This window comes from Colobus angolensis, unplaced genomic scaffold (genome assembly GCF_000951035.1).
Source record: "Colobus angolensis palliatus isolate OR3802 unplaced genomic scaffold, Cang.pa_1.0 Scaffold42, whole genome shotgun sequence".
NCBI lineage: Eukaryota > Metazoa > Chordata > Mammalia > Primates > Cercopithecidae > Colobus > Colobus angolensis.
In genome coordinates this window covers 6,435,983-6,444,650 of record NW_012117599.1, presented here as the reverse complement: position 1 = coordinate 6,444,650, position 8,668 = coordinate 6,435,983, and positions in this window count along the sequence as shown.

The window sequence follows — 8,668 nt, the reverse complement described above, 5'->3', positions numbered from 1 at the left end:
GGTCCCCACGGCCTGGCTGTGGACACGGGGACGCAGGACCACGGACACCCACCCTCGGCCTCCGCTGCCTGCTCAGCAGCCGGGCCCGCCTCTGCATTTGGAACTGGCTTCCCCGTGGGCCTTGGTGTGGAACCACCGAGCAAACTGCTGGCCTGAGACGGAGAAGGGAGCGCACGAGGAAGTGGCGCCTCTGCTCGCTGGGAGGGAAACGACTGGCCAAGGTGAGGCCTCACCACATGCGCATGACCTCCGGGTCTGTCCCGTGACGGGAGCCCTTTCTTGGAGGGGTAAGGGCTGGATCGCAGGAAGCTGGGGCTGTGGGAGCGCTGTTGCCTGGAGACCGCGTGGAAGGCCTTTTCCTGAAGACGGCAGAAGCCCGGGGCCAGGGAGAGAGGCACGAGGGAGCAGAGAGCGCATGGAGCCCGATGGAGCAATGCCAAGGCCATGGCGGGACACCCCAGGGAGAGGGTGACCCAGGATGAGGTCCGTCAGAACCCGATCTTGCAGGAGCTGTACCTCAAAGAGCTACCAGCCCGGAACGTCTATGCCCGGCATCACGTGAACCCCTCCACGAGGTCCACAGATCATCAGGAAGCCCGTGTCTTGGCATGGTAACCTGGAGGAGCCTGGAGACCTAAGGTGTCGGAATCTCATTCGCCACGCTGCCCAGGGACCAAGGAAGAAGGACCCAGACGCAGACTGAAAACCAGGAAACTGCATGGGACTCAGAGCCCTCGCTCAACCCAGAATGCCCGGATCGCAGGCTGAACCACGGCAGGGTCTGCAATGACATCGCTCTGTACAAGGCTCAGATGTGGAGGCTGGGAGAAGCTGATTGCCACCAGTGACATCCCAGCGGTGGACTGAGGCCCCGAATTTCATGCCCAAAGTGTGCACTGCCCCGAGCAATAAATTTTTTTGAAGTTACTTTTGAGTCATTGTATTATTTATACCAAAACACACTCATGGTAGGAACCCCAAACCTAGTATGACTTTTTTATCTCTTTTCCAAGGAGAAAAACTTACATGATTTCATAGAAAAATTCACATTGCTATGGTGATATCAATCAGAAAGAAGTCTGCAGGAAAAGACTAACATATGGAGGCTTGTATTTGTTAGGATTCTTTCCATTGTGAAATGGAAAGAAACCAAATGGAAAGAGAAACCAAATTTAAGCCGAAATGAGAAATATTTAACTCCTGAACCTCAGAGTTCCAAGGAATTCAGGCATGACAGGATCCAGGGACTCAAACAACGTCACAGATCTCTCTTGGTCTCTCTTTCCTTCCCTGATTCTGCTTATCTCTGACTCCAATTTTGACATGATTCATTCTTAACGCTGACAAATTCCATCCTTGTGGAAGGAAAGACTGCTACCAGCAAAGCTATACCCACATTTCAGAGACAGAGTAGGAGAAGGAGCGAGGGAGACGAATTTTCCCACCGAATCCAGCCATAAAGAATCTCAGAGGATTTACGTTCATCTATCCTGTGTTACAAAGCTGCCTGCAAACTGTGCAAGTCATATCATGTCAGCGTGGACCAAGCCTGGGCATGGACTCACAGGAGTCAAATGCACACAAGAAGCTTTCTAGTGGAATCAAAGGAAGGGTGAGAAAATGTACTGCTCACACCCAAAGTGTAATCTGTTACAAACTCAGACATTCTCCAGGAATAAACTATAGGGGTAGGAGGGAAACTGTCAGTTAGCGGCATTATGGCTGATTGAATTTTGGAGTCAGCCAGCCCTGGGTTCAAATACTGTGGGGTACTAGGGAAAGCAATCAAAACTCTCTGAAGCCTGATATATGCATGTGCAAAAAGATTCGTGCAAAGGCTTGTACAGCCAGTGCCTGGCACATACTAAATGCTCAACAAAACATGAACCCCTATAGTGGTCAGCAGCACCATTTCATGATGCCAAGTGTAGTTTGCTGTGACTTGTTTGTATGTTTAGACAAAACACCTGCATTCATTCAACGTTGTCCTGCCTTGTCCTTTTGTGCAAAGAACACTGTAACATCATCCCCAGAGTGGTACCCACTTACGCCTTCTGCCCACAGCAGCCCACACTAAATGTCAATTCTGTACTCCTTTCCTATAACAAAGCTTCCATTTTGTCTCCTTTCCATCTCAGCCATCAAATTGAAATGCAATCAAAGAAATGTACCCTTGCAAGTGTGTGAATGAAGCTGTTGGAGACATTAATAAAACACTCTTGCCGATTGCATATGTTAACTATTTTAAAAATTTAATTCTAGAAATGTATGTAGTAGCAGACTGGTCTCCACCAGCGATGTTTTAGAGCAGCACAGTTTTCCAGCATCTCTAAAATGTTACTGGGTAGGTAACTGCCTATATAGAAAGCCAGGTCTAACTGAGACACAGTATCAAGTAATAGGCAACAATCTTACTATTTTTTATCAATAATAAAAGTCTGTTATTGTCATTCAAGCCAATAGCAGGCTTTTATTCGGGACATAGAATCAATGGCCTTTGGTGTTTCAGACACAAGCTGTTCCCAAAAGCTTGAGCCCAGAATAAGGTAACAAAAGCATCCTACATTAAAGCTGGAAGTGAATAAGATTATGATAAACTCACAAGTAACCTTGTGAGACAATCTTAGATTCTGTTTTGTGTATTATATTTTGCTATATGTAACTAATATAAATATTGTGCATATTATTCTGAAACTTTTTTATCCACATGGCTTTGAAGTTTACCCATGTTCATACATGCAGCTGAAGTTCATTCTTTTTAAGCTGCAGATAATAGTGGATTTGGGGTAGGTACACAGCTTCTCTGTACTCCTATCCATGGACATATTTAGTCTGCTTCCAAATTTCCACAGTTACAAATAACACATCAATAAATATTTTAATGCACACACCTTTGCATGAATGAGAGCTTCTTCAGGCTATGTACCTAGGACAGCTATGAGCTATGGCTAAATGCTCTCCACGGTGATTTTACCAATGTGCTGGCTAAATGCTCCCCACGGTGATTTTACCAATGTGCTGGCTAAATGCTCTCCATGGTGATTTTACCAATGTGCTGTAAGTTCAACAGAGAAGCATCCCGACTGCCCCATGACCTCACCAACATTGCCAGGCCCTTTAAACTTTGCTAATCTGCAAGATATAAAGCGGTAACTATTGTGGAATGACACATCCCTTATTGTTAGTGAGGATGGGCTCTCCTATGGGTCTTGACTATTTGGTGTCCTGAGGCTTTGAATTTCCTGTTTATATTGTTTGTTCAATTTTCTACTGTCTTTTTTCTTTGGTTTTCAGAAGTTCTTTTAGAAAACATGGTGTCAGATGCCACACAGTATCTTTCCTCTTGTTCAAGATCTTCAGCAGAGGCTGAGGCTGAAGGCAGAACATGCTGAGCACCAGCCACAAGCCCACTGAGAGGGACGTTCCCTAGGAACTGGCCCCACCCGCACCCCCACCCCAGTGAGCAACCACTCCACATATGAGGAGAGCTCATGGGTCGTCTTTGGGCCTTTGTGTTTGGTTCATGAAAAGAGCTTATTTCTTCCTCACTCTACCAGGGTGAGGGGAGATCCCCAAGAGAACTATTCCAAAACTTTGAGTGCCATCAAAAAAGCGGGACTGGATTTTGATTCCTGCTCTGCACCTGATTAGCTGGTAGATTCACTGTACTGTCCCTGAGCCCCTGAACTAGAGAAAAGTAGACTTCAGAAGAGGTGGCTTGGTAAGGCCCTGCCCAATGGAGTGGGACATGAAGGCATGCTCCCCTCAAAGTTGGGCACATGCCACGAGAGATTATGATTCCTAAGAAGTAGGGAGATGGAGCCCCAGTGCACCTGCAGACCTGAAGGTAGACTGTGGCAGGAAGCTGAGCTAGGAGCTCCAGGCACAAAGCAGCACAGGCCCCACAGGTGTGCGTGTGAGGCCACCCACTGCATGGCAGCCTGAAAGCACAGTTGGGTCCCTCCAAAACCCACCTTTGCCAGGGTCTCTCCTCAGATGTGAGCCCCTTGTAGGACATGAAGGTGTCACCATCCAACCACTTGATGCCCTTGGGCAATGAGCAGGGATGGCAGTTGCGGCACCCCAGGGAGATCCATCATATGTAGTCAAATATGTAGACATGGTTTTTTCCCCATCTCTCAATGCTCCAAATGAGGTGGGAGAGACGGAGGAAGAGGACAGGTGTGTGATAGCAGCCCACCACCACCTTTATCCCACCCGTTAGAGTCTCAGCTCCCATCTCCACTGAGTGGAGTAGAGGAAAAGAAAAGCTTTGAATCAAATGATTAAAGTTTTAACATGAACCAGAGCTGAATCTGATAAACCCCAAATGACTCTTCAAAGCACCAGAAGTGACTGCAAAACTGTGAAACCTAGCAGAAATAACTGAAGGGAGCTTCTACCTAATGGAAAAAAAAAGGGCTTGACATTGGGGGAAAAATCATGTTTCTACCACGCTGCTTTGAACTCAATTACCTGTCTACACCTGTCTTCCACCTGCCGCAACAGTCTATGGGGCTGTTGTGATGATAAAGTGAGATTTCATTTGACACTCTTCCTACCTTGATTGCACTTCTCTAGAAAAGCCTACCCCAGAATGTTCACACATCCAATCCTGAAGCCTAGGGCTGAGTGTTGTGTCTTTAATTCATTCATTCCTCTGTGTTTCTGAGGCAAGAAGCAGGCATGTAGAATCCGGGCTCCAGTCAGCAATCTGCATGCGTTTTTATTGCTTCCTGTCAAATCAAGAATCCCTTTAGGAAGCGGAGGAAAAACCCCAGGGCGCCCCCTGCGGGACGCGTGGAGCTATCGCGGGCGCCCTCACTTGGGAGGTTTGGGACTTAACGCTAGCGGCTCACTTGCCTGGGTCGTAGGGTCACTGAGGTCAGACTACCAGATACCTCCCTGAAACGTCCGCAAGGGTCGTGGTGTGGCGGACAGACCCTCAGGGGCAGACAGAGCGAGGCGAGAACGAGCCCTGAGGACAGGCCCTCCTTCCACCCCGCGCCACCGCCACCGCCACCGCCACCCCTCCCCACGGGCCAGCGGGACCTCCAAGCATAATCTCAGTACTTATTTCAGGCTGGTTTCACCCGATGACAATTTCCCCGAGTACCGAGGGAAAACCACTATAGGTGATTTATTCTAAATAAGCCAAAACAACGTCCCAAATGGACACGCCTGGTGGAGGGTTTAGCCATGGGTTTAATTGAAGCTAGACAGCTCGGAGGAGAGCATGGCTCTGTTCCAAGCTCCTAGATGGCTCCTGGCCACAATGCTTTCCCACACTCAGGCCTGATGTGGTGTGGAGCCGGGCCATCACCTGGTCCCTGGGTCAGAAACAGGTGCCGGAGCTGTTGCCTCTTCCTTGGTTTGCGGGCGGGGGTGTGGCAGTCAGGTCAGCCACAACCCCTTGTGACTAGTGTTGCATTTTTAAAAAGAAAGAGTCTGTCATCAAATAGCTTTCTTCCATGATTTGCTTCCCCTTCTCTCTCTGCACCTCCTCACTCCCCTATCCCCAGCCATTTTCCCGCCCCTTCCTTGTGGCTGTCTCCCCACCATTAGGTCATGCACGCCATCAGGGCAGAGACATGGCTCTGTATCCATATAGGAGGCCCATGTGTTCAATAAATGGCAGAAGTCGACAATAAAACTACAAAAGGCCAGTTTGGAACTTTGGTCATAGCATGGCTAAATGACCACCCGAGTTCTCTCATTTCCCCCTAAAGTGGCTACCATGCACCTTTGGCTTGGAAGCTAGACAGGTGGGGTGGAGGGAAGTACAAGATTGGTCCTTTGAGATCCCTGAATGCTCTTTCACAGAGGTGAGGTTTCCAAGAACCCAAGCAAAGCCCACCTTTTGGTCTCACTCCATAGAGAGGCGGACAGGCACCCTCCTAACACTAGGTTGCCCACTGGACTCTTGGGAGCTGCCTTGAACAAGGCCTGAAGGGAGACCCGGTGCTCAACCCTGAAACGGAAATCCGCCACCATTTGATATTTGTCCTTCAAACCCCTAGGTCGGATTACAGATACAAATAAAATTAGGCTAGATGGTCCTTACCTTGCTTGGAAGTCATACTACAGATACGCAAATTAACTTGGGCAGGAGAGACCCAAGCAAATCTCACCATTGCTCTTGCGCCCAAGTTCCCATCATTCATTCATCAGGCCAAGCTCTGTGGAAGGTCTAGGGTGCCAGCAGCTTGCTGGGGTTCCATAATTCCAGAGAAGGCCATTGTACCTTCCAAAGCATTTATTGGCCATTGTAAGAGCTGAGAGAAAAAGACCCTTAATTTTCACACAGAATAAAACAGAGCCTGCCTATTACTCATTCAATCAGAAAAGCTTTGTGACATTCTGACACCTGACTGATGTTGCTTGAAACAGAAAAGTTGGAAAACTGGAAAGGGAATTGATTTTCAAGCATGGGGGCTGGGAGTAAATGTCCTACCATCGCCCACCCACCTGCCCCCAATCAAGTACTTGGCTTTCTTATTTCAATGAACAGATAATTGAGGGCCTACAAAAAGATTCTCAAGATTCCAAGTGTCCCCATTAGACATGTCTCTAGAGCGGGCATGGTGGCTCATGCCTATAATCCTAGCACTTTGGGAGGCTGAGGTGGGCAGACCACCTGAGGTCAGAAGTTTGAGACCAGCCTGGCAAACATGGTGAAATCCCCGTCTCTACTAAAAATACAAAGATTAGCCAGGTGTGGCGGCATGCACCTGTAATCCCAGCTACTTGGGAGGCTGAGGCAGGAGAATCACTTGAACCCGGGAGGTGGAGGTTGCAGCGAGCCAAGATTATGCCACGGCACTCCAGCCTAAGTGACAGAGCGAGACTCTTGTCTCAAAAAAAAGAAAGAAAGAAAGAAAAAGAAAAGAAAAAAAGAAAGGAAATGTCTCCAGAGTATCTGTGCCCTGTGAACTATGATATGTGAAATGAAATCAGAGAGAGCGACATGACAGCAGGGTCGGGAATAGCCCAACATCCCAAGCTTTCTCTTCGTTTTAGGGGACTTCAGCCTCCTCACAGGAGAGCAGCTCTCCACTGCAACCTGCTGACCTCAAGCCCCTGCCTCCTCTATCCTCTTTCTCTCTGGGACCGCACACATGGGAATCATAAACACAAAAGACCCTGAGACTCAGTATGGGCTTTTTTTGTTTGTTTTTCCTTGGTTGGGGCTAGGAAAAGAGATAATACCAGTCAGGTTTTAGGGTTGCTACCGGTTTTAAGTAACCTACTCTACCAGAGTGGTTACTGGGAAAGGCCAGATGGTTCTCCCCTTTTGTTTGGAGCTCTGAGCTTACTCCACCCCTGCGTTATGGCCTCTTAAGTTTTTAGGATCCACCCAACTGGATGGAAGCAATGGCAGACCCTGACTCTGCAGGAGTGCCTGTGCCACCCCTGGGGAGGCCTGCTTGAGAATGTGCCCTCCTGAGAATCACCAGCAGCAGAGCAGGCGCGATGGATAAACATACAGGGCAGGGGACTAGTGGGGCTGGGAATTGCACAGCCACACCCTGAAACAGAGACGTGTGTTACTAGGTCCTTCAAGACCAAAAACATCCCATCACAGCTTGTTGATCATTTCTTTTGAAATGCACAAAAAAATATATAAAACAAGAAATTCCCCAGTGTCATTACCGAACTAGGAACTCAGGCTTGAGCCTGGGACACCTTAGAACACATGTGGCTTTCTGACATCTTCAGCCAACACTGGTGGAAGCCACAACTGGTACAAGCTTTCTGGAGGGAAATTTGGAAGAATGCATCAGATGATCAGCTATGAATCTATCTATTTAATAGATCAATTCTTCCATTTCCAGTAATTTATCTAAGGCAAATGGTCAGATGAATGCACTTTGTTTGTGAAAGTAACAATTGGAACACATCTAAACACCCGTGTGATGGTTCATCTTATATGTCAACTTGACTGGGCCGAAAGACGCCCAGATTAAACATTATTTATGGATGTGTCTGTAAGGGTGTTTTCAGGGGAGATTAGCACTGGAATCAGTGGACTCAGTAAGACAGAGAACCTTCTCCAGAGCAGGCGGAAATCATCCAAATCCCTTGAAGGCCTGAATAGAACAAAAAGCAGAAGAAGGAGGAATTCTTCCCCACCCCTTTTTAAAATCTGCCTCACTCACTGCTTGAACTGAAAACCATCTCATCTTCTGCCTTCAGACTGGGATTTATATCATCAGCGCCACTGGTTCTCAGGGTGTTGGACTCCAACTAAAGAAATACTTCACTGGCCTTCCTGGGTCTCCAGCCCGTAGAGAGCAGATTGTGGGTCTTTTCAGCCTCCATGATCATGGAGACAGTTCTTAATTTTGTATGTATATAAAAGTCATATTGGTTCTGTTTCTCTAGAAAACCCTGAATAATGCAATTCATAAATCTAAGATTGGTACTGCAAGATCAAATCTATGTGACTATTCATATATACACCAAAAGGATAATGAATATTTTTATAACTTCCTGTTTTTATCAATTTACCCAATGAGCAAATAATCAGGGAGGAAAACGTTGTTTATATTTTGAAAGCAAAACAAAGTATCTCCGTCTTTAGTATCATCCGGCTCTTCAGAATAGCCAGGATGTCTTATTTCACAGCAGACTTGCGTAAGTGTCAGAGGGTTGAGAGTTTGTTTTT